Source organism: Lissotriton vulgaris, chromosome 1_1 (assembly GCF_964263255.1).
Source record: "Lissotriton vulgaris chromosome 1_1, aLisVul1.2, whole genome shotgun sequence".
NCBI lineage: Eukaryota > Metazoa > Chordata > Amphibia > Caudata > Salamandridae > Lissotriton > Lissotriton vulgaris.
In genome coordinates this window covers 992259652-992286102 of record NC_141685.1, presented here as the reverse complement: position 1 = coordinate 992286102, position 26451 = coordinate 992259652, and the positions used below count along the sequence as shown (strand labels likewise).

Here is a 26451-nt window from a genome sequence, read left to right as displayed (position 1 = left end):
TACACACACCCTCCCCCTCACATCACCTCACACACACTCACCCTCACACACAATTACACTCAAAGACCCTTACACACCCTCAATAACAGTCTCAAAAATCACACACACTAACACACTCACACACCCTATCAGCATCACACATCATATCATATCACAATCAATCACCCTTTTCAAAGTCACTCACACACACTCTCTCACATTACACAAATGTCACAAAAAAAGTTAATATTTCACTTCTGTTCTTTTATTTTCCTCACAATAAAATACACTGAACATAATCTTCACAAAAGGTATTTACAACAGTTTAAGCTATTGCCATTATAAATTACAATAACTTTTATTTAAGTATTAATTATTTAAAACATTTCATAACCATTGTTATTTGTAATATCAATACATCTAAGTCACGTAAATACAAAACATTTGCATTAGAAATACTATGAGTGTCACATTTGCAAAAGTTAAAAGTATTGGCATTGTAAATAACAAAACTATTAATTTCGCGATTTTCAAAACCAACACATAAATATAAAATGTGTCATTTACAAAACCAATAGCTCCAACTTTCCTACTGCGAGACCTATTGGCAACGCCAGTGCTTGTTTATATTATCCATGTAAAAAGTTTATTTTTTTTGTAAGGTACACATCAATTCGCACTGCAAAAGCTTCGCTTGCATTAACATAGATGCGCAGTCATATTGGAGGGTGGAGTTGGAGGGTGGAGTTGGAGGGTGTGAGTGGATGTGAGGGTCAGGGGGTATGAGGGTGTGTGATGGTGTGCGAGTGAGGGTGACGGTGTGAGTATGAGTGAGGGTGTGAGGGTTGTGAGGGTTGTGAGGGTGGAGTTGGACGGTGTGAGGGTGAGTGGATGTGAGGGTCAGGGGGTGTGAGGGTGTGTGATGGTGTGTGAGGGTGAGTGAGGGTGACGGTGTGAGTATGAGTGAGGGTTGTGAGGGTGAAGGGGTGAGGGTGTGTGGGGGTGAGGGTGTGTGAACATGAGGGGGTGAGGCTAATGGGGGGGTGGACTTGGACGGTGTGAGTGGATGTGAGGGTCAGGGGGTGTGTGGGTGTGTGATGGTGTGTGAGGGTGAGTGAGGGTGACGGAGTGAGTACGAGTGAGGGTGTGAGGGTTGTGAGGGTGAAGGGGTGAGGGTGTGTGAGAGTGAAGGGGTGAGGGTGTGTGAACATGAGGGGGTGAGGCTAATGGGGTGTGAGAGTGTGTGACAGGTGTGGGTGAGTGAGGGTGAGAGTTTGAGGGTGAGTGAGGGTGAGGGGTGTGAAGGTGAGTGAGGGTGTGCGAGTTTGAAGGTTGAGTGTGTGACTGTGGGTGAGGGTGGGTGAGGGGGTGTGAGGGTGAGGGGGTGATTGAGGGTGTGTGAGGGTGTTGAGGTTGTGGGTGAGGGTGTGTTGGTGAGTGATGGTGTGTGAGGGTGTGAGTGTGATTGAGGGTGTGAGTGTGATTGAGGGTGTGAGAGTGTGTGAAGGCGTCTGGGGAAGGGGAGGAGAAATGCAAGCCTGGCTGTGTGCGTGGAGAGAGAGGGGAGGTGCTTGCCGCTGGGCGCTGGCGAACAGATGGCGAAGGCTGGCGAATTGAGTTGTGCATGCTCGCTTGGAGTCGTGGAGTTTTGCAAGTTGCAGCCCGTTCCTTTCTGCTGCTACTCCGTTTGTATCGAGTGTCGAGGCTGCATAGTTAAGACCAGGGCTTCAAACTGAGCCTGCAAAGGGAAGCCGCATTGAAAGCCCCCTCAGCCCCCCACCCCATCAAGGCACACGAAACAGATAGAGGGCTGCCATTTTATTTTGATTTTGTTGGGCTCACCAGCATTGGAACGCTGCCGTTCACTACCACACATCTAGGGTAGTGTATTTTTTGTTTTTGGTACAAGGCTAATTAATGTGTGTTAGTTAATACAAATTCTTTTAAGAACATGATGCTTCCAACATCTTTAAGTATTCAATGCGAAGATGTCAAATGCGGGTTTAAGACGAGACACGGCTGTGAAACTGCAGGGAGAGAGAGGGGAGGTGCTGGAGAGGGGAGGTGCTGGCGTCTGGGGAGGGGGAGGAGAATTGCGAGCCTGGCTGTGTCCGGGGAGAGAGAGGGGAGGTGCTGGCGGCTGGGGAACAGATGGCGAAGGCTGGCGAATTTTGTTTAAAAAATAGTCTGATTCAGTGGGCAAAAAATTAGTTGTGCAGGTTTAAGGGTTTAAGGCGAGACACGGCCGTGAAACTGCAGGGAGAGAGAGGGGAGGAGCTGGTGGCTGGGGAGGGGGAGGAGAAATGCCAGCCTGGCTGTGGAGAAATGCGAGCCTGGCTGTGTGCTGGGAGAGAGAGGGGAGGTGCTGGCGGCTGGGGAGGGGGAGGAGAAATGAAAGGCCTGGCTGTGTGCGGGGAGGGGGAGGAGAAATGCCAGCCTGGCTGTGGAGAAATGCGAGCCTGGCTGTGTGCTGGGAGAGAGAGGGGAGGTGCTGGCGGCTGGGGAGGGGGAGGAGAAATGCGAGCCTGGCTGTGTGCGGGGAGAGAGAGGGGAGGTGCTGGCGGCTGGGGGTTGAGATAGCTGTGGGAGGGAGCCTTGTCGCTTTCATGTGCACGCGCTTTTAATGTCAATGTGCTTGCGCATTGAGCTTCAATTTGACGGGCACTGCAAGGAATCGCCATGGAATCACAAGTTGGTTAAAGTCTGTTTAAGCCCCCATAGTCTCGCAAGCTCAATGCGCATTGACAGGAGAGACCTCAAAATATGTCAAATAAACGGGCAAGATCTATTTCATGGTTAATTGAAGGTAAAGAAAGTAAGTAGCTAGGGTATCCTGAATCACTTAACTTTATGAACACTTTCCTTTCTTTTTTTTATTGAGAATTTAGGAAAAAGAAAGGAAAAAACAATACAGTAAAGCTTCAATTACATAGATTGATTCAAACATGCTATTAAGTGACACATACACGTGACTAATTGAAAAATAAAGATAAGAAGTCTAGATACATGACATCCGAACTATCAGCAAACATTGTGATCAGGTGCAGAACTATACAATCAAAGGACCATTCATGAATAAAATACAGCATTAAATGCTACTTCACGGGGGTCATATTGAAAAGACGTTACATCAAGAGATTTCCATAGTTTCTTATTGGAAGGCTTCCATGTGGCAGATTGCAACGCCGGATTGTCTGCTCCTCTCAAGAAGGAGAGCCACTCCTGCCAGAAATTGACCTCCGATGAGCTTTTCCATTTGCACAAGATAACCTTGCATGCCAGTGTTAGCATCAGATCTAGAAGTTGGCGGTCATGAGTGTCTGGTAGCTGTGGATCCAGTGCTCCTAGTATAACATAGACAAAGTCCCTTACGGGGTTAATGTTAAAGACCTGGGGAAGTGTGGCTCAATGATTAGAGCGGCAGACCCTGATGCAGAGGTCTAGCCCGGGACCAGGGTTCAATTCCCCGCCTCGGCGGGTCTTGGGCTCAAAATTCCATGGACCTGATAATTCTCGCCTCGGTGCCTATTCCAATCATGGAGTCCCACTCTGCAACTCTGGGCAATAGCTTGCTTAATCTCCACAACTGCCCCCACAACGCTAAGGATGCCTGGCCTCCACCTTGGGGGTGCCCAGGAGTGGACGCCTCACAGGGAAAGCCAGGATGGGTTCCACAGAGGTATTCGTACAAGCGCCTTGAGACCCTTTCGGGTGAGTAGTGCGCTATACAAGTATCAATTTACAATACAATCAAAGATCTTCCCCCAGAATGTCTGCAATATAGGACAGTGAAAAAGCATATGGGCGAGATCCCCGATCCCGGTCTGGCAATTCCAGCAAGTGGGTGTATCCCTCAGGTGGCACCTAATAGCCTATGTGGAGTCCAGAACGTTCTGTTCAACAGCATATATTTTGTCTGGCAGATAATTGGGGACACTTTATTGCATAAGGCGGTTTTATGTATCGTGTCCCTGTCGAACATCACTCCCGTCGAGTTAGGTTCCGATTCCCATTTGCCTTCAGCCTGTCTGTGGGATTTCTTGGGTAGAGGGAGGAGTAGCTTATAGACTTTAGACACGAAGTGGCCGGCGTGAATGAGATGTGGTAAGTGTGTCACAAGCCAAGGTGCATCAGTGGTGAGGTTACGCTTTGAAATGATGGATTTCAGTTTCAGAAACTGGTAGAAGTCTATGGGGACAGGTTGTATGTCATTTGTAATTTCGAGAAAGGAATGGGTTGCGCTCCCTCATAGAGATCCTTAACCATGTTAATGCCCTTTTTAGCCCATGAGTCCCAAAAGAGGGTTTTGCCGTCTAGTTTGAACATGGGATTTCTCCAAAGTGCCATAAAAGTGGTTTTTTAAAGTGGAGTTAGTTTTATGGGATTGGTCGAGCCTTAATAAAGCTCGTCTGGTATTCAGCAGGATGTATTTGGAATGAGGTAAGTGTGCTAAGTCCATAGTAAGGAGGGTTGGGAGAGGTGCATGTGCGATGATAGATTTTTCAAAGGATAACCACACTGGGACATAGGATGGAGTCTACCAGCCAGAGAGCTCCCTGCTTACAGAGGAATGCCGTCTGGTAATTCCTAAACGAGGGAAGACCCAGGCCGCCCTTTTCTTTTGCCAGTTGCAGTTTTTTCATTGATATCCTGGGTTTCTTCCCTCGCCACAGAAACCCACCAAACAGCTTATCCACCTTCTTGATCAAATCGTCCGTAAAAGTCATAGGAAGCATGCTAGCTAGATAATTCACCAGTGGAGTGGACATCATTTTAAGAGTTTCTGCCCTGCCCTACCAAGAGAGAAACTTGGGTGACCAGCCGTCTAATAGTGAGGAGATCTTTTTCAGGGTTAGTTCCTCATCAATTTTTAAGGTTGATAGTAAATCTTTCCCAAAATCAAGACCCAAGTACTTAAAACAGTGTGGTTGCCAGGTGAGGCCGGAAGTACCAAGGATGTCTCTATTCCCGATGTTGTTCAGGAGTTTGACCTCCGTTTTATCCTTGTTCAGCTTGTAGCCTGAGACCCTAGAGAACTCGTCGATGGTGTGCATGAGCGCAGGAATAGCCTCATCCGCTCTCTCTGACATAATGAGAACATCGTCCGCATATGCGGTTAGTTTTAAGGTGCAATCTTGAAATGAGATACCGGCAATGGCATCATTATGCCTTATGTGATATAGGAACGGTTCAATTGCTAACAAAAATAAGGATGGGGAGAGAGGACACCCCTATGTTGCGCCTAGGTTGAATTTATGCAACACTGCTTCGAGAAAGGCCCAATCGACTTTGTCAAAAGCCTTTTCGGCATCTAACGTTATTGCCGCAGTGGGTGTATCTAGAAGTTTTGCTTTCTCCAGCACGTGCTCCAGTACCCTAGTATTATCACTAGATAGTCTATTTTTTAGAAATCCTGCTTGAGAAGGGTGGATTAAGTTAGGAAGAACTTGCTGTAGACGGGCCGAGAGGATCATAGCTAGGATCTTGCAGTCCAGATTAATAAAGGAAATGGGTCTATAATTTTTTGGGAGGGAGGGGTCCTTACCATCTTTTGGGAGTACCGCGATAATAGCCTCAGCCAGGGTACCCTTCACTTCACCCGTGTCGCTTATTTCTCGTAACAGGTGGAGAAGAGGGTCCACCAGAGAAGAGGCAAAACTTTTGTAAAATTTAGCAGTGAAGTCATCAGGGCCGGGAGCTTTACCACATTTTAAGACTTTAATCGCTTTTTCTATTTCATTCGTCGTGATCGGATCATTAAGACTATGTTGCTCCTCCGAGGAGAGCCTTGGTAAGTCACATTCGTTTAGGTAGTCCTGAATCTTTCCCTCTTCCACAGATGCATGTTTGGCATATAGGGTTTCATAGAAGTCCTTAAATACTTCTGCTATTTCGTCTGGCTCTGAGTGACCCACCCCTGGTGTATCTTTAATGATGTTGATTGAGTTCTTCTGAACTTTTAATTTTAGGTAAGCGGCCAGGCTTTTGCCCGCCTTATTTGACTCACAAAGTTTAAGTCTACGTCTCCTGTCTAACCATACGCCTGCCCTTTCGCTCACAAGTTTATTGTATTCATCCTTCTTATTAGTGATTGTGTTGAGTGTCACGTTGTCCCTGTCTATTTGATGTTTATTTTCTAATTCCGATATCTCACGTTCTAGTGTTTCCAATTCAGTGTTATGGTCTTTGTGCATTGCTGAACGAATTTTGATGCATACCCCCCCCTGATCGTGCTTTTCAAGGCCTCCCAACGAACAAGATCAGAGGTGTCCCCCCTCTCGTTCAACTCCAGATATGAGCAAATGGCAGATTGGATAGCAAGCGGGTGTTGATCTTTATTCAATATTTCGTCATTTAAGCGCCAAGATGTTTGTCGTGAAGAGAGCTTAATGTTGGTAATGGAGAGGGAGATACATGAATGATCTGACATAACTCTTGGTTCAATAGATGTATCTTCTATCCTCGGAACCCCATTTTGTGTAATAAAGATGTAATCGATACGCGAGTAAGAGTCATGTGGGGAGGAGTAGAACGTGTAGTCCCTATCCGTGGGATTTTGTAGTCTCCATGTGTCAACCAGATGGAAACGATGGCACAAGTTAAGGAATGCTTTGTGTGATTTGTTTGGTTTGAAGGTGCACCGTGAGTCTCTATCTAGGGTTGGGTCCATTGGAGGATTGAAATCTCCAGCCAATAGGTGTACCGCCGAGTCTGGAATATTCTCGACCTGCTTCGCTAGACCCTCCCAGAAACTTAGGTCGCTAGTATTAGGAGCATAGATGTTGGTGACATAAAACTCTGTGTTATCTCTGCTCAGTTTGGCCGTAACCCATCTGCCCTTTTCATCTGCAGATGAAGAGAGTAGTTCAACTTTGGATTTTTTAGCTATCAGCACCAATACTCCATTCTTCTTACCCACCGCCTCAGAACCTACCACCTCAGAATAGTATTTATTCCTTAACGTATAGAATTGTTTAGTGTCTAGTTTGGTTTCCTGCAATAGTACAATATCTCCTTTTTGCCTGCGCAAATAATCCAGTATCTTGTCTCTTTATGGGTTGATTTAATCCTTTTACATTCAAAGACAGAATTTTCAATTTGTCTACAGTGGCCACCCCAAGAGGCGTGTCAAGTGTGGAATGCGTCATTTCAAATTGTTACAGACATTATATGATCCATATGATTCTTAGGGAAGTTTGTTCTATGCAACCCAGCGTGAGCATGGTGTGTGACAAGTCCCAACGACTTGCTGAGTGTAGCACCCGACCAGTTAAGATATCGAATAATCGTGAAAGCTTGTAAGGATGACATGCAAACGTCAAATCTTGTCAATACAAAAAATAAGCAAGAAAATGAAAACCAAAACATACCACACACCCACCCCTGTCCCCCCACCCCACCCTCCCCAACCGCAAACAGAAAGCATGGTGACTTGAGGAAAATCGCAGTTTTCCCTCCCGTCAGTGCTAATATATTAGAAACATCGGAACTAGCTCTTTAAACATTAAACCTAATGTTGGATCTGCTAGTCCCATGAGAGATTTATCAAGTTTGAAGCCGCAGTTCCGTCAATTCTAAACAAGAACCTATATACGTAACAATAAGTGAATCAGCCTTGTGCTTTGATAGAGCTAGAGGAGGCATCTATGAGCTGTCTATCATTACCAGCCCTTCTGAGTCGACACATCCTAAAGTCTAAGAAATGAACTGCGAAAGGAAGTGACTTGTTATAACCTGTTGTACTTATCACACAAAGTCCTAACACTCTGCACAAAAGCAGCGTTTCGAGAACGGGTCATAACCTATCGCCTAGTGTTGAACACCCCACCTTCATTATTCGGAGCAGTAGATGGCGATTACAATGGTATACAGTGCCTAGCAACATAATAGGTCAGGGCAATAGAGCGCTTTTTGAGACAAACATTCCGTGCGATGAGCGATATAGTAAAGTCAAGAACATAATGGATTGCATGGGTTGTGTCCAAGATTAATACGCTAGTACATTGTTTGTAGAGGAAGTTCTGAAAGATATCAATAGATGACCAGCTAAGTGTCAGTAGACCCCTTGTTTTAACCAAAGAGCAGCAACCCTGTCAAAGCCATATACAGAACAACAGACCCTTGGCCATGGTACTTCAAAATACCCAATAGTTTTTACATAGCTAGCTTAAGCAAAGGATACTCATTTGTAGCCAGCGGCTGAGGCCGCCATATTGTCCAAATTGTTGGTGTCCATGTCACGTTCTTCCAGGTCGTCCAGCATACGCTTGAGTTTCATGGGGTTGAAAAGATGTGAGGGGACCCACGAACGATCACTATGTATTTTGCTGGGCCCACGAAGCCGAATTGATAACCCCTTGATTTCAATTGCGGACGAAGTGCCAGGAACGCTTTCCTCACATCCACCGTATCCTTACTATAATCCTGTGAGATGTAGATCTCTGCGTCCTTCCATAAAATGTGGTTGTGCTTCCGAACAAAGGCAAGGATTTGTTCCACGTGCTGGTATCGTAGTGGCTTACACACAATAGGTCTAGGGCCTTTTTGCGTTTTGGTGACCCTCCCCGGGACTCTGTGTGCCCTGTCGAATTCTAGGGGGTGGACGAAGGTCAAATTGGTAGCCTGAGCGAACCATAATTCCAGGAATTGAACACCGGAGCCCTGTGAATCCTCGGATCCCTCTGGCATGCCGAAAATGCGGAGGTTCCCCCTCCGGTTCCTGTCCGCCAATTCGGCCAGCTTCCTTGTTGTTTGGGCCGAGGTTATGTTCAAGTGTTTTAGAGCCGCACATGTTTTAACTTCAATGTCCTCAAGTCGGCTAATCCTTGACTCAGTCTCTGCAAGACATGCGTTGGTATCCCTTATGTCCTGCCGAATTGCTACTACTTCTTCTTTGGTTGTCTTGACCAGGTCTTTTACCTCATCCTGCCTGCTAAGGATCATGTCTATTGCGTCAATGGTGACTTTCTTGGTCTTGATAGGTGACCCTGGATTTGAATGGTCGGATTTAACCCTTTCCAGGGTATTTTGCTCCTTGGTATCCATTATTCCTGCTCCGGGATGTAGTTGACGTCTCGTGGGAGACGTGGCTGCAAGCACGTGAGACTGGTATGTACTGTCCTCGTTAGCTTATGGTAGTATCACGACGCGGTCAGCCGAGCGGCGGAACCTTAGAGGAGCTGGTCCAGATTGAGGCTTATAGGATCAGGTGGCGATAACAGGACAGAGTGCCTTATTTGCATTACAGAGGGTGAAACCCCCTGGCAGATATGCTCAGTGGCCAGTGGTTGTGACTCAGTGAAGACAGCAGCAATGCACTTCCTCTTTTTGTGATAGCTTCAAAGACATTGAGAACCTCTTACGGCATTTGTGAGCACATTGCCATAGATCTTACAGCAGAACACACAGTTTATAGGAGCTCATTATCATTGTCATCGGTCGTGAATTGATCAGGTTAATTAGATCCTCAACCCAATTCCTTTGGGCCAAAGTCAATGAGAACCGACTCTTTTGGGCGCTGTATGGTACTTAGCGACTGAGATTGCTTTGAAAAGCCACATTCTCCATTCACCTAACGTCCTTGTCACTCATAAGAAACAGCTTTATGGTGAGAGCGCAGCACATATTCAAGTTGCATGTTGAGGTCGCTATAAGTATAAGCACAATGGACCCAGCCTGTGACTGTAAGGCAGCGTGGAAGAACCTGTGAGCCTGTCCTTGAATGTTCGTTAAGCTGCTGTGTCCGATCGTTCGGGTCCGCCAGGACAAGTGGATTCATAAAGACAGACACTGCACATTGTAGACTCGTGTGCGCCACTCGCTGACGAGACCCTACTCAAATGGCCGATCCACCGTGCCAGAATAATGCGGAGATTGTTAGTGTGGAAGTTGTCCGCTACTGTACATTCAAGTGAAAAGGCGGAGTTGGATCGCGTCGGGCGGTTGAGAAAATGGCGGCTGCCATCTTGGTAAAGGCTCCGTGCACTAGATACAATGGGCCGTGACGAATAGCATGAAAGTCAGAATGTACTCACACGCCCATGACAAAAATTAGGAGTCCGCTGTTGCCTCAGGTCAGGCTCGAGCACTCCGAGTCCTCAGTGCATGAGTGGGTATAGTAGTCTCGTCCGATGATCGCGAAGGCACCGCACACTCACTCTCCCGCCAACGCCGCGGCAGGAGCGCTCCGGGTTTCTTCAAAGTTTGTAGACCCTCGAGCACTTCCACTTCTAGAAATCAGCTCACCACACTCCCCACATTTTCCGATTCACGGAACTGCTACCGCATCTGAGATTGGGCTAGTTATAAAGGTTCCAATCTCTTATATGAAGCCGCGTTACGGGAGGAGAAAAGCTCTAGACCACCATCTTCCTCGGCGTCCAAACCACGCCCCGAACACTTTCCTTTCTAAAGACATCTTGTAGCATACGCGTTAAAATAAGAAAGTCTCTTCAAAACTCAAAGTATATTTCATTAACATGAAGAATCATTTCACCACAGAACGTCATGTTAGTGCATTTAGGAGTATTCTTTTTAAAGTGACTTGTGGGCTTTTTCTTTCTTTTTTTTATTAGGTCTCGCGACCTATCGATGCGCGCAAGCGCATCGAGCGGAGCGAGAATTCAAGTGGCGAAAATCATCGTCAAACCAAGGGCTTTCAGCCCAGCGGTTTTCATGCAGTTCAAGTGAATCACGTGATTAAACATGCACGCGCATCGGCAGCATTTCTCCTGCAGGCTCGCAAAAGGCTCTCCTCCCTCCCCACATCAAAGTCATCAATCACCCTCCCACATGCTTCCCCAGCGCTGCCCCGCCCCCTGCTTCATGGCAACTTGTTTATTTAACTTGTTCCCTGCTTGCCTCTCCCTCCGCCCCCCTCCCCCACCACAGCAATGCCGAGGGCTGGTTTCACTTTCAGCCGCAGGCCGGCCCGGCCGGCCGTACTTTCAGTTTTGTTGTCTGCAGTCTCAGCCTCTCTCGCTTCTTTCTCTATCCGTCTCCTACACGTCGCCCTTGCACAGTCCCTCTGCTTCTTTCACCCCCTCCTTCTCTCCCTCTTTTTCTCTTCTTTCTGTCTTCCTCACTCTGTCTTCCTAGCGAGAATTACGTGGTATGTTTTGCAAACACTTCTTCGTTTCTAGTAGCATGGCAACAGGGACACTGCACTCAGTTCAAACCCTTTCAGTGACAATGCTTGTACTGCCCTCCGCTCAGAGGTAACCATGGAGCTACGAGTTCTTAAAAAAGGGTGCATCCGATAAAGCGTGAGACAAACCCCCGGTCAGTCAAATTACCCTCTGCACTCCTCCCCTCGCTCGCATTCCCAGGCTCTCCCGCCCCCATCCGGCTTCCCTCCCACACTTCTCCCAAGACAGCCTCTGCACCCTCTGCACTCCTCCCCCATCCGGCTTCATGGCAGCTGAAGCTTTGCACCCATTGTCTACCAGAACTCAGTGGTGAAAAACCCCCTTGTCGTTCGTTTTCCGACCGTTTGCAATTTCCATGCTATGTAGGGCCCACACATCATCTGTACCTGCTTTCAACTGCCAGGCAGATGAATGGAGGGGCCCCTATAGAACATGCTTCTCCTCGCTAAAATACCTGGCCTCCTACCAACCTACGTGACATCCCTCCTTACCCCGCCCGAAACGGTGCCCTCTCCCCTCAAGGCAGAGAGACTGTGCTGCGTTGTCACACTCTCAGAGACCTGCTACGAGTAACAACTTTTGTTACCCACAAGTATTCGGTCATAGCACTGAATAACCCGGTTTAGAAACTGGCTGTTATAAACCATCTCACCGGAGCTCATTTTATCGATCTTTGAAGAGCAAAACGTTGTCATCAATATCGGTAACAGAACCTGCAGATCACCACAGCGGGCACTCAACCTAATAAACTAACCTTCCTGCACTGAACAAGATGCACTACATGCTCTCGGTTAGGACCGGCACCGGCTGTCGCTATCTTCCAGCACTGACTCAGAGACGTGAATGATCCACTGGTTTGGCTGGGTTCCACTGTGTACTCCCTTTCACACAGCAAACTTCAAGACAGTGAAAGTGACTTTTGACATGGTCGGTTGTGTTTCACAGAAAACACCCCTTTCAACCGAGTAGTACAGTCTCAGGAGCAGTGTACGTATATAAGAGGATGTACATTGTTAATGCCCACTTACACATCGCACACCAAAACACGAATAACCTCCAGGTGGTTACATAACTGGTGTTATTTTCACAACTCAAAAGAAGTTGTTGTATCGACCTTGGAATAAATACATGCTGAGTCAACACTATCCAGATTGCAACATATGTTGACAAAGTGTATGTGTGCGTCCACTGCATACACTTAATTAATTGAGATATCCTGCCTCTATCAAAGATCAGCAGGGAGAAGCTTCGCATCCACGACAATTCTTCCAGCTCTACAGAACTGCAAAGAGAAAAGGAATACTAACACGTGCAAATGCATTTCAGTACATTACACTGTACATTACACTCATTTTAACAGGAGTTCCTGGGAACAAGTAAAATTCAGTTTGAAAAATACGGTATTCATGTCCTGCCACTAATAATAAACGCGGTCCATTAACATCCTGTTTAGAGCATATGTGCTTACAAATACACACTCATCACACATTTACTACCACAGTACAGCACATTGAACATGATCAAACACTGTTTATTGCCACACAGATTACATACTGCAAAGACTTTAAGCAGGGAAATCACTAATAGCCACAAGTCTTTTTTCAATGTCATTTTACCACCCATTATGAATTTAACCCATTGAACACTGGTTTTGTTAAATACCTTTTTTTAATTAAAACACATTAAAATGCCATGGCATATACCAAATATGCAAAGGCACAGTGTAATATGCTATTCACTGGCATCACTGAAGGAGTAGCAGGGTGTCATGGCCCACTTGAAGCAGCACTACAACTTCAGCCCAACGTAGATTATTGTAGGGTTTTCCACTTAGTTTCTTTCCATTTCAGTTCAATTTTGTGACATTCACAAATTTGCAAAGTTGGCCAACTTCGTACAGCCCTCATTTTGATCCTTTTTCACTTAAAACAAGGTCATCGCCAGCTTCCACATTTGGCCCCAGGAGTGCTAATCTACTTATTGGCAAACTTCATCAACTTCAAAGCTAAAATTGATTTGTTAAAATAATACAAACAGCAATTTCCAAATGGACAACTGATAAACGGCCGGTATCTAGCTAGGCACACTTTCAAAGCCCACACAGACAACTCTTTTCGACAAAAGAAACAAGCACTGGCGTTGCCAATAGGTCTCGCAGTAGGAAAGTTGGAGCTATTGGTTTTGTAAATAACATTTTATATTTATATATTGTTATTGACAATGCCAATAACGATATATAAATATAAAATGTCATTTAGAAAACCAATAGCTCCAACTTTCCTACTGCAAGACCTATTGGCAACGCCAGTGCTTGTTTTATTAAGTGATTGTGTTCAAACGTGAATTTAGAAATAGTCATGCTTCTACCTACTCTGAAAACAAAGCCAATAAGTGAACTAAGAGGCAAGTAAGGTGCTACGTGCACCCTTTTGAGTTGGATGGTTTGCTATTTATTATACATCAATGACATTATAGCTTACTGAATAAAACAAAGGAGGTTTTGTGCAGCGCACAGCCTGAAGTCATGCATTTTTAAGTCCTCTTATATGTGTTAATGATGAAAAAGAAAGAAAGTGAACTAAATGAATTTCCGTGGATCACTCAATTCGATCAAGTAGCAAAGCCCGAATTGACCCCATGTTTACTAGTTTGACATTGTGCAATTCAGTCACTAGATGTAAATGCTTTGCTTCCCCAACACCCATGTTACACTCTCGTCCCAACCGCAACCCTGCTGGCATCAGTGCGTCCCTTGGTAACGCCACAGACTAAAGATTTTGGTCCCGGGGAAAATGTTTGCGAGAACCCATGTTCTAGACCATGATTAGAGACTGAGTAAAAGGGATTTACTTAGCACTAGAAGGTGCTATGGTGATCAAACCTGGAGCGATCTAGATTTACAGACCGTAAAGCACATGGTTGAAAATGGCCTAGTGCTGGGATAGCACTGGGAGTTGAATGGGAAAGCCTCAACAGTATGAGAAAAGATGTTTAGATACATTTGGAATTGCAATAGTCATGAACATTACATTGGACTTAAAAATGTTATACGGATATAGCTGCTTTTAGACTTACTGTCCTGCCTCCAATACATGTCCCCAAACAGCGAACTTCAAAATATTACGTCACATTTAACATGAAGTGCTTTCGCAAACAGAAAGAGATGCAATGTGTCAGTATAACGATGACACAATCAGCAACTGTGAAATCCGCTCCGTTAACGCTCAACGTACACTAGACCTCTACTATGGACGGCTTGTTTATTGCTTACAAGAAGTGTGCAGAGCCAGCAAGTACACAAACACATCATCCAATAAAAGCCGCCACATTGCAAACAAGCAAACCAAAAAAAAGGATGGTGTAATATTTCAAGTCCGGATACAGAGGAAATGAAGTCTAAGAAGACCGCGCCATACCTGGAGCGATTAACCCAAACGAATAAATTGCTGGGAGGAAAAAAACATAAGTCTTAATTCCTAAAGGTCCAGCAGCCTCGCAGCCCTTTCTCCAGCGCTACAGGAAAGGTTTCCAGGAAACAAGCACATGACACCAGAGGACAAGCTGCGGAGGTGGGAGACTAGGCCGCTGAGTCATCGCCTGCAGAAACAGCAGAACTGGCAGTGACGGAGGCCGAAGCACCGTGAGGGGCTGGTTGAATACCAAATCAGTGCATCATCCGGATGTAATGAACTAAGCTCTAAAAAAGAGGCATGTCAAGCCAGTTTTATTTTTCGCACCATTCTAAAACGGGCACAGCATAACATTGGATTAGTTAATCCAACGCTAGCTGCTTAATCTAACACTAGCTGTTCAAGGAATCAAATTGTGAACGAATAAATGTACATATACTTGCGTTGTCTGCTAGGTTCAACCTATCGTACTACCTTTTATCCCACGAAGCTCCTGCTTGGGTGGCATCTGCTTTAACCTGGATATTAATGTCCGCATCTTTGCATAAGACTTCTCCGAGATATTTCTTGTTTGCCTTCCAGCTTCACCATAACGTATCTTCCTCCAAAACCACTACAGGTCCGGCGCGCAAAGCCCACTAGGCCGAAGGGCTAAATAACCCCGTGCACCCCGGCATCACCCCTTCCTACACACAACACCAATATTAGAAGCAACACGTTTTATTTTTGAGTTTCGCGTTAACCACTCCTAAGTGTAGCAAGTGGAAAAATAAATGCTGACATAAGGAGTTTGAAGCAGTCTACAAATAAATATGAAAACATACAAATGTGCATGCGGTTATATAGTTAGGAATATCTGCATTCTACGGAGAACTAAACCTCTGCCTCTAATTCCAGCAGTAGTATTTCAGCTTTTCACCCTTCAAGGGCCGATACAAGGAGTAAAACTAAAGATCATTTACAGCCCTGCAAAACTGTAAAATATCCTTTAGTAAGTCTACGAATAACACAAATGATATATTCATAAAATGATGAAACAGGTTTCAAGAAAAGTTAAAGCTGCATACTACAACAATTATAAATAAAGTCTCAAAAGTAGTAACAGACATGTATTGCTTTTCAAAATCGAGTCCTTTATAAGAAGGGTTGCCGGTATTATGGTGTTTTTTTTTTACATTATCGTCTGTACTTATCCACCTTTATTTTTTGGCCATCGTATTAAAATTTTTCCATATTTATTTTGTGGTTTGCAATGAAGTGGAGTCAAATCGGTATATTACCACATTTATTTAACTGATAAACATGCACTCATACTTTGATGCCTGTCTAGTTTTAGCAAATTTAGCAGTCAAATGTAGCAAAACACTACACCTACAGGTAAATAATAGTAATTTACTACAATTATATGTTAACATATGCCTGTATTTAAAGATACCGTAACCAGTTTTTTAACTCCCCCTGCTATCTGCTGTCTTGGAATTCAAAACAGACAGCATGAAAAGTCGCTCTTTAGAAGTATAATTTTCAGGATTTTTCCGCTTTTAGAAATAAATACAGACAGGAAATAAATTGGGGGGGTGGAGTAGGAGTGATCCCGCAGGGCTCAGCTGCCTGACTTTATTGGCGGGCGGATTGGAGGCTACTCGACCAACATTCGCCCCGGCTCCGAGGGACATCACAGGGCACACATAGGGGCCACTTTTGCTACCCACCGTGGGCACCATCGAGAGAGTGACGAGTGCAGAATACATCTGACAGCTGCAGCCAAGATGGAGACCACTGGGCCTCATTTCTGCCGGACCATGGATCACCGGGTGCCCACCAACTGAGAAGAGCACTGCTTAACAGCGCGCTGCCAACTCTAGCACGTCAATGCTGCAGGGTGGTGTCAGCATCAAGATAGCGGCAAATGATGAAACTGCAAAGTACCGCTTATGATTAAGATGGCGAAGCGTTGGCATGGCCAGGCCGAGAACCAAGATGGCCGTGAAGCACCGGAGATGCCTCAAGATGAATGCAGCCATGCTCTGATTTCACGGACGCAGCACTCGGGAGGCGATCCGGTGTCTGAAGAGGTGCTGTTTTCGGCTTCTGCGACGACGCGCTGCTGCTCGCCGGTGGGGGCATGGCACGGCCCTCGGAGGCCCTGCGACGACAGGGGTCGCCGGTGAGTCTGAGTGCGGCGGTCTGAAGGCCAGCGGGCCTCTGCGGTTGTTACTACGAGGACCGCGGTGCCTGCCTGGCAATGGGTGAGTCTTGCGCCTGACCCCGCCAGCACTTAAGGACGCAGCGCTTGTGGGCTTCCTGGGAGCCGGCCTGACTTGGGCCAGCAGCCTGTACATGGAGCAGTAACAAAATCACATTGTCCCTAGAGGAAACATTTGTAAATCATATATAATTTTTACTGTCACGTTCATGATCATTTAGTCTATATACACAGGGAATACATGCACATATATCAGATTGTATCAAAACACGGTATATTTTATTCCACTTGGAATTTCATCACATGATACCTGGCAAAAAACAAACTACTGAGGCTCATACATTAATTAGCAGTAGTATTCAAAACACCTTTGGCTATGGATAATCAAAACACCATGTTGATGGAAATTAAACAAAGCACCTCATCACATTTACCATCTGTGTAATCTACAAATAAGCAAAACGGTGCTGGGTGTCGACGTTTCGGTCCCCCGTTGCTCAAAGAGATCCTTGGGACCACCTTCAGGACGTAAGAGTTGCACATATACATCTAATGCAGTAATAAACAATACATGTCATCCCTGTGTCTAAAAGAGGATTCGTCTGCTCAACACAAAGAAAACAAAAAACAAAAGTGAATGACACCCCTAGTGTCAACCTCAAATTCCACGAACATGCCACCCAACAATTACCACCAAAAACCAGTGTGCAAAATCTGAGTGACACCGAAATGACCACCACTAAACCAACAAACTAAGAAACGCTAAAGACTACAAGTCCACTCAATTTTTGCTTTCAGAAGAGGAGACTTATCCTATGGTGAGTGTTAAATATTTTAGCAGCGAGTCTAATTGGAAGAAAACAAGTATAAAGACCAACGTCAGTGTGCTGGGTCTCTAGGAACACAGTGAGATACCAAAGCAGTTAGAAACAGTACTCACATGTCTAGTAAGTTATATCTCATCACCTATAAATATAATCAACCAAAGATGATATTAGCTTCAGACTGAATAACAAAATGAAGCCACTGTTCCATATAGGCACCCACAAGAATAGGAATATCAATAGCTACGCACGTAAACAAGCCAATAATCGCCTGTTAAAGAACAAAACGAGAAAACGTACAATCAATATCGCGGTATCTCGCAGTTACCACCAGAAACCTAAGACTAGCGTTCTAAACAGTTCACATCCCAAGCTAGTGACACTAACTTATATGAGGAACCAGCCACCCTTGGTCTGTGAACGACCGACTTGTGAGTTCTAGTGCGACGTGGGGCAAGCAGGATTTTAACAATAAAGAAAAAAACGCTGTATGCGCGATGACAAAGTCCTGCATAAAAATATGACAGCCATCTTGTAACGGTCTCAATCTCTACTGCGTCATATAAAAGTACTCCTAATCTCACTAAATCTAGGTCAATAAAAGGCCCCGGGCATGGTGATAGAAAAAAGGACTCTTAACGATCCATGTTGAACTATTAAAAAGTCAAGAAATCAAAAACATTAAACAAACATAGGTGCGAAATTTAGATATAAAAAACGAGCCGATGTGCATGAGATATTTAAAAACATTGGCTGTCCAGTGTTCATGAGAAACAAGAATTATTAAGAATTAAGACTAGACTCAGCAAAACAGTCCACCTATTGTAATGCTTAGGAGTGCTACTCACTTCGGTAGTGCAATCCTGACCCCTCTGTTAATACTCCAAGTATATTCTCTATGAATCCCTGTATATATGACAAAGACTAGCAAGGGCAAAGTATATGCATAACATATATATGGCAAAATGGCAAATATTGGCAGGGACAAAAAGTATTATACCTAGATGCTATGTCTAAAACCTAGGGTAATGCATTTCACCAAGAGGTCATTTCAATGTCGCAAGAGTATGCCATTCAATCAAAGAGTTCAGTCCATTCTCCACTGTGTTACAGGACCAGATCCATTTATTTTCTTTCTGTGTGAGCAATTGATCAACATTCTGCCGCCTCTGTGTTCTTAACAACTTCCAGAACAAACCACTACATTTCAGACGGCATGTGTGACATTTGTTGATAATGTTCAAAAAGGGGAGCAGTAATGGTGTTACAACGTACACGTGACTGATGTTGTAAGATAAGTTTTTTAATTTCTTGTGTCCTTTCACCAATGTACGTTAAAGAGCAAGGACACTGTATATAATATATCACATTTTTAGTTGAACAGTTCGAGTGTTGTCGCAATGTTACTTCTCTACCATTCAGAATGCAGCTTTTCACTGTGTTGGTAGTTGCACAAGCAGCACAGTTCCCGCACGGGTAGTGTCCTTTTACTGGTACTAAGCCCCACATATTAGGTATTGTACTAGGTGCTTGTTCATTATAGGCCCTCACTAAATGGTCTCGTAAGTTTCTGGCCCTCTTGAAGGCAAAACGTGGCAATGCAGTCTGTGGTTCCACCTTCCTAATGAGGTGCCAGTTCTGCCTTAATATTTTCTTTATGTGGTTGGACTCGTCTGTGGTTCCACCTTCCTAATGAGGTGCCAGTTCTGCCTTAATATCTTCTTTATGTGGTTGGACTCAGTACCATAAGTCATTACACAAGTTATGGGTTGTGCTTTGTTCTCAGCCTCAGACTGCCGTCCGTCCTTCTGTAACTGGGCATGCCGGTCATAATACCATGCCCGTTTCATGGCATGTTTGACAAGTCTGTACGGATATGATCTCATGACTAATTTGGATTGCAAAATTATGGCTTCCCTGAAATAATCTTCCCTTTTGGTGCAGTTACGCCTGATAAGCAAAAACTGCCCAAAAGGGAGATTATCACGTAAATTACGTGGATGGTGGCTGTTGTATTTTAACAACGTGTTCCTGGCCGTCGGTTTGGTATACAAACACATAGATGAAACACCCTCATCATGCATGATTCTCAAGTCAAGAAAACTAATGGAACTTTGATTGCTTTCCAATGTGAATTGCAAATTCGAATCCTGTTGGTTGAGCCATACATGGAAGTTTTCTAATGCATCATGTGACCCTTCCCACACAATACACATCATCGATGTATCTTAAGTATTTGTTTAAATGGGAGCTGAAAGGATTGTCATTGTAAATCACCCTTTCCTCAAAAGGTGGCAACAAAAAGGTTTGCTATATTTGGTGCAAAAATTGCACCCATGGCCACGCCTTTAAGCTGACCATAGAACTCGTTATTAAATAGAAAATAGATCTCTCTTTAAGGGCAATCCTAGCACAGTTTCCAATGAACGTCGTAGGGACCTGGTAAGGACGTATGCGGTCTTCCAAATCATCAACAATGACTTTCAAAGCTTCCTCCTGAGGGATGCTTGTGTATAAGCTTTCTATGTCCATTGTGATGAGAATGTTCTGTGATGGATCATACGGTTCCCCTTCCAATTTCATGTTCATGGAGCAGAGCCCTGCACCCCTGACATGCCAAACATAATGGTAGCCAAAAGGGCCCCGGTACCATACCAGCCCGCAGGAAACAAATCGCAATATGTGCAGCTGCGAAAGGGAAGTGGTTGGCTTAAACTGACGCCATGGGACCCAGATAACTAGCGCAGGCCTTGCTGAGGGGACTCGGTCGGGTTTTAGATAACCTGCGACTGAATTGCCCCAACATTCACTAGGAGGAGCTTTCTAACCAGGAAGCCTGGGAGACATTGTGAGCTCTCCTTCGCGACACATCATCAGCATGTGCCGCCTTTCAGGCCTTAGTGACATTGAGACTACCTTTCAGCGCCCAGTGCGCCATGGGTCGCGGAGACCCCAAACAGCGGCAGTTGTTGTTCGACGTGTCCAAAACTCCCAGACTGGTAGACCGTGAGGGTGCCAACCCAGGGAATTATCGAGCCCACCGGACCCTTCCAAAGCTGGCCTTACTTCTGCAGATAGTGCAGCCGCCATCATGACGGAGCTGCGGGCTGGCTTCAAGGATATAGCCACAAGTTTTGACACATTAGATACCTACCTGGACGACGTGTGGTCCGCTGGACCAGCATGAGGCTGCGTCAACACTTCTGAGCAGCGCATCTCTGAGGTTGAAGACACTCAGTCAACAGTGACGAAGTGGATTGAGGGCGTTGAACGGCTCCTGAAAACGACAGCTGCCAAAGCGGAAGACTTGGAAGCCAGGTCCAGGCACAACAAAATTCGCAAAGCCGAATCCACGAACACAGGACCGATGGCGGCCTATGTCGAGCGGCTCCTTGTGGAACTCTTTGGCAGAGAGGCCTTCTGCCCAACGGTTGCGGTTGAGAGGGCTCACCCGGTGCTTGGCCCGCCATCGGCCCTGGCGCCCCTCTGTGATTGCCGATAGCCCAGATCCTGAACTAGAACGGTTGCAACACTGTCTTACGTATGGCCAGGGAGCGAGGTGAGCTCAAGCATCAGGGTATGTCGCTCTCTGTTCCCATACTTCACCCCCTTAGTCCAAGAAGCACAGCGTAAATTCCAAAAGGTAAAGCGTCTCCTGCTAACAGCAAACGTAAGATATGCCATGTTTTATCCTGCTCGTCTGCATAGCCAACTAGATGAAGACTCATTTTAGACTCACTCTCGGAGGTTGCTGACTTTCTGAAGCACCATAAACTGAACTCAAACTCCCCATCGGGAAAGTGAACTGCCGACTTGAGTTGCTTGGCACTTGCGCATTACTACACATGAAGATTTAACAAGCTGGTATTTTGATCTTGTCTCGTTGCTGGTTATTTTTATCTGTCTCCCCCTCTCTGCTAATTTCTTCACATGCTGACTGCATTAGATTTAACGTCATAATGAACACTGGTGACCTGGTGGCCTCCTTTGAGTGTTGCCTACCCCACAGGAGATCTCCTAAGTTTTTCAATAGGGAAGATGGGATTCACTGGATACTGGTTGGGTGGTAATCCGATGTGGGTGGTTGGTCTGGCATTGTTGTTTTATGTGTTGACATGTTTGCTTGCCATATACAGGGGGTCAATGTATAGTTATACAACCGTATGCCAATTTGTATGATAGCGTTTCTCTGTCTGTACCGATATGCCAGAGATGACAAGAGTAGGTGAGAGGCCTGAGGCACTAGAGCAGACTTGTATATCCTGGAATGTGAGAGGGCTATCGAACCCCCGTAACAGGAGGCAGCTATTAACTTATCTTACTTAACATGCAGTAAAGGTTGCCTTCCTGCAAGAAACCCATTATGTTCCCACATCTGTTGACCATTCTGCCTCAAACTCGACCCGATACACAGGTCGGTCCCTTTCAAAATCCATAAGGTCCAGAGGGACGATATTGATTGGTTGCCGGACATCTCGGAGCACAGCACATATTACTGGTCAACATATACGCTCCTAATATGGATGTGCTCGATTTCTTCCCTAACATTTCCGTGCATATTTCTAACCTACTTATAAATTTAGTTGTAATGTGAGGCAACTTCAATTTGACACTACAACCCACCCTAGACACGACAGGACCTGGCTAAATCACCAAACCACACGACGAGAAAGCTCTTCGGGCACTGCTGCAAGCCCACTTATTGATCGATGTTTAGCATCATCAACACTCCTCTGACCGAGGTTTTCCTTTTTTCAGCGCCACACAGCACATGGTCCAGGATAGGCCACTGCTACCTGTCCCCTGATCTTCTCTTTCACATGCTCACCCTGGATTACCTCACCAGAACTTTTTCCGACCACGCAGCGCTACTCTTTTACCTTACAATCCCCAGCATTGCAAGTATGTTATTACCCTGGCGGTTTCCGTCAGAAGCACTGCTGGACACTGCCTGTCATTGCGAAATCAGGGAAGAAATAATTGAGTATTTTCAGGAAAATGTGGGCTCCGTGCCCCCTTATGCCACTGTATGGGAGGCATTTAAAGTTTATATAAGGGGAATATGCATAACTAAGTAGGCCAGAGTGCATCGCACAATCCACCGAGACCTAGACATAACTGAGAAGAAGCTCAGAGACCTGGATGCTCGGGGCCCAATGGATGCCCGGCCATCTTCTCTTCCTCAGAGGGCGACTCTCCTGGCGACGTTTTAGGTCAACTATTTGGAGAAATATACACATGCTAGAATATACAGGGAGGAAGAGCGGCCTGGCCGGACTCTAGATGGGCTCCTTCACCCCCGCCATCATTCTTACTTCACCATGCAACTACAACTGGATGACGGCACTACTCTCACCCAGAACTCATATCTCAGATGCCCTACGTTCTTATTCTCAATTATACACAACCCGCTCTTCCCCAACTGACACCACCCTTGCTGAGGTGGCGATGGTATGGATATAGGAGGGTCCCCACCAATTGCTGGCTGCACCCACTACTGCAGATTAAGTGACACAAGCTATAGATGATCTCAATGGATCATGTGCCCTCGGCACAGATGGGCTTACCTGTATATTCTATAATACCTACAAAACATTGTTGGTTCCTCATCTCCTTGAAGTGTACGCCGAGGCCTTGGAGGCCAGTACATTGCCTCCTACGATGCGGGAGGACGTTATCTCCATGCTTCTCAAACTGGGCAAATCGCCTGATAGATGCGCATCCTATAGGCCTCTATCTCTGCTTAATCAGGATAACAACATTTTAGCCAAAATACTTGCCACCCGTATCTCTCTCCTGGTAGATCAAATCACATCCCCTTTCCAGATAGGTTTCATCCCTAACCGATCTACGTCAGTCAACCTCCATACAGTCTTTGCGGCAATCAATCAAATTGAGCCAACTCTCCCTGCTGCAGCAATACTCTTAGATGCCAAAACGGTGTTCAATTCTCAGGAATGGCTGTTTCTTCATGCCACGCTGGGCAAGCTGGGATTCCTCCGTGGCTTCTGGGATTTTATTTGCCTCTTATGCACCAATCCGGTGGCCAGACTTCGAATAAATGGAGAACTTACTGACCAATTTACGTTATCATGGGGCACCAGGTAAGGATGCCCGCTTTCAACACTCATTTATTATAGTGATGGACTCACTTGTGCATCACCTCCAGGAGTGGCACCTACAGCGGGGACTTCGGTTCCATAGAGGCCAGCCGCCGGCCTCACTCTATGCAGACGTGTTAATCTTGGTTTGGGAGCCTTGCAATAATCTTCCTCCGCTACACAGGAAGTGGTCAGGTGTTGCACTTTTTCCAGGCTGGTCATTAACTGGTGCAAGTCGGAGAGATTCCCCTTAACCGATGTCACCCTTCCCGTACCACTGGATTTTCCCTTGCGATGGTGTGATGATGCCCCTCGTTACCAAGGCATTTTTTTACATAGCACTCCCTCTGAAGTTATTCGCCTTAATTATGGTCCTGCTATTGACCGGCTACATCACACTAACCTCCTACACAGGCAGCTGTCACACAGCGGTACGGCCTGTCAATTATTTATTCTGCTTGCATTACAAGGAGCGTACCTTCATTCTGCATATCACCCGACCTGCTATACGCCCCTTCAAATTATTTTTTTTTAAACAAGAATTATAAGAAAACAAAGTTGGTCCTACTTCGTCAGAGCTGTATGGGAAATACCAATAAGTTTACCACACTATCGTCGATCCCCTTCTCAGACTGGCAAGACTTAAATATCAGCGGACCAGAGAGACCGGAGGATTACTTTTATCATAAAGGAATTAAAAAAAAAAATTCTACCTCTTAGTAATCTTCTTTTTTATATCTCTATGTCGCAGTTCAAGCATGCCAGGCACCTCTCATACTCCAAAGCCTTAGTACCCAATCCAAATACACAGGACATCAAACCCGACAACTATAAACACTCAACTCAAGGAACTGTTGGAAATTAAAAACTCTATTGCCTCAGTAAATAATGCAGTATCTACCACCACTCTAGAAAGGCAATCTTTAAGGAGCGGCGTCAACCAAATCCAATCACGCCTGCAACTTATGGACAGAGTCAAGACTTAAGCCCCGTGAATACAGGCAAGACATCTGGTATTTTCAACAAAAAGCAATTGATTTGGAAGATCGGAGCAGGAAAGACCATATCAGAATTATTTGAGTACCAGAGCAATCAGAGAAGAACGATATCTTTCATTACCTGAACAATTTGATTTCTACAGTGATGGTGATCACTTTTTTAACCCTAGCTTGAATTCCAGCATACCCACAGGATTCTACTTTTACCCCAAAGACCCCGTCACATACTGGCTTGCTGCTTGCGCCATCAACAGGCAAGACAAATCATCACAAAAGTATGAAAACAAGGCCCATACCTACATGGTACAAATCAGGTCATCATCACCACAGACTTCTCGGTTAGAACCAACCTTAAGAGGAAGCAGTTCCTGCTCTACAACCTAGATTAAAAAAAGAGGGAAATCAAATATTGACTGTTGGAATCTGCTACAATGCTCATAACTTATCAACAAAAAACTTAGGAATATATAGACCCAAATGATCTGGAAGCTTTTTTGAATGACTTGGATGGCACCGATTTAACAATGGAATGCAAAGATAGCTGCCTGCCCAACACAAACAAACCAAGGAATGAGGATGCTTCTGACCAGGCTTTAAGTGGTAGATGGGAATGGTCTCATGGAGGCAAACAAGATTTTCAAATTGTTGGCACCGAGAGAGAAATCTAGGTCACCTTTGAAATTTTAATTAAGGAACACTTGTATAACTTGACAACCGCATTACAAGGACTTGTGAAGTATCATTTACATTATTATTTCTTTTTTCTCTTTCCTATCCTTTCCCTGCCTTACCCTTCACTGTTATAGTTTCATAATACTGTATGCAGGTATATATAGTATTAATCACATGTTCTTTTCCTTTGTGTGCCTGCTGTGATACAACTTATCAAGACATTGAATACCTTTATTATTTCATTGTTACGATTTAGTCTCTAATTATTGATATTTACTATATCCACTGGATAATGTTCTTTACCTTTTTTTATGACTGGTGACCTTGCCTACCTCTACTCCTATGTCATCTCAATCGCACCTCTCCAGTTAAAGGTTTAGTGTTATTAGTAGAGTATGCAATACTGTCTAAACACCTTGTGTTGGACACACAAATGGTATATTGCACTTACTTTCACCCCCTATAATTACCAGTACACTACTTACTATACTAGTTCTTAAGAGAGCCATTTTACATTCAAAGACAACCATATCACATTACAATTACGACTATATCATATAATCTTACCCATTACACCTGTTACTACCTTCTTCCATTTAATCTGCCTGAGTTCTTGCCCATAGAAGGTGGGGAGTCACGTTACAGGGAGTGGGAACTTCTTTCTGCAGTCTTCATTTCCCGCTCGTTCCAGTAGTCGTCTCTGCATAGCCCATGGCTGTTACCATAGGGACTGGATGTATGCGCCAGAAATCCCTGCATATTAACTGAGAATCCCACTAGGGTTCTCTTTGATTTTCGCACGACAGGGAAAGAGCCTGGCAGTTTGAGAATCCTTAGGGGTAGGCTCCTTGGGTGAACTGTATCAGGAGCATGCTTTGGTACCATATGTCGTGCTCTCAGAGCTGACCACACTTCCAGGGGGTCAGTTGTTACTACATCGATAGCCGGTTACAGTGATTGAACGTCTCTGGGGTGCAGGGGCCACTGATCCGAAAGTACTCTCTTTGACTCGAGCACTGTTTACATTGGGAACTTCACACACAGGAATTGCACTGGGTCTATCGCCTTAAATCATGGGAAACAGGCCTCAACAATAACATCCCATGGCTGTAAA

The 26451-nt window shown here is 45.2% G+C and overlaps 1 protein-coding gene across 6 annotated transcripts in view; it reads right to left on the bottom strand.

Annotated features, from left to right (window-relative positions):
• The window catches only part of BRD4 (bromodomain containing 4), a 1320550-nt gene that overhangs the window by 1141110 nt on the left and 152989 nt on the right, over positions 1–26451 (bottom strand). The window contains exon 1 of one of the 6 annotated variants that reach the window (XM_086960807.1): positions 24966–25039. The exons of the other annotated variants lie outside the window; for them this stretch is intronic. The gene's annotated coding sequence lies outside the window, so the exon portion shown is untranslated. Of the gene's footprint in view, positions 1–24965; positions 25040–26451 lie in introns of those variants that run through there. 6 annotated transcript variants of the gene reach the window in all.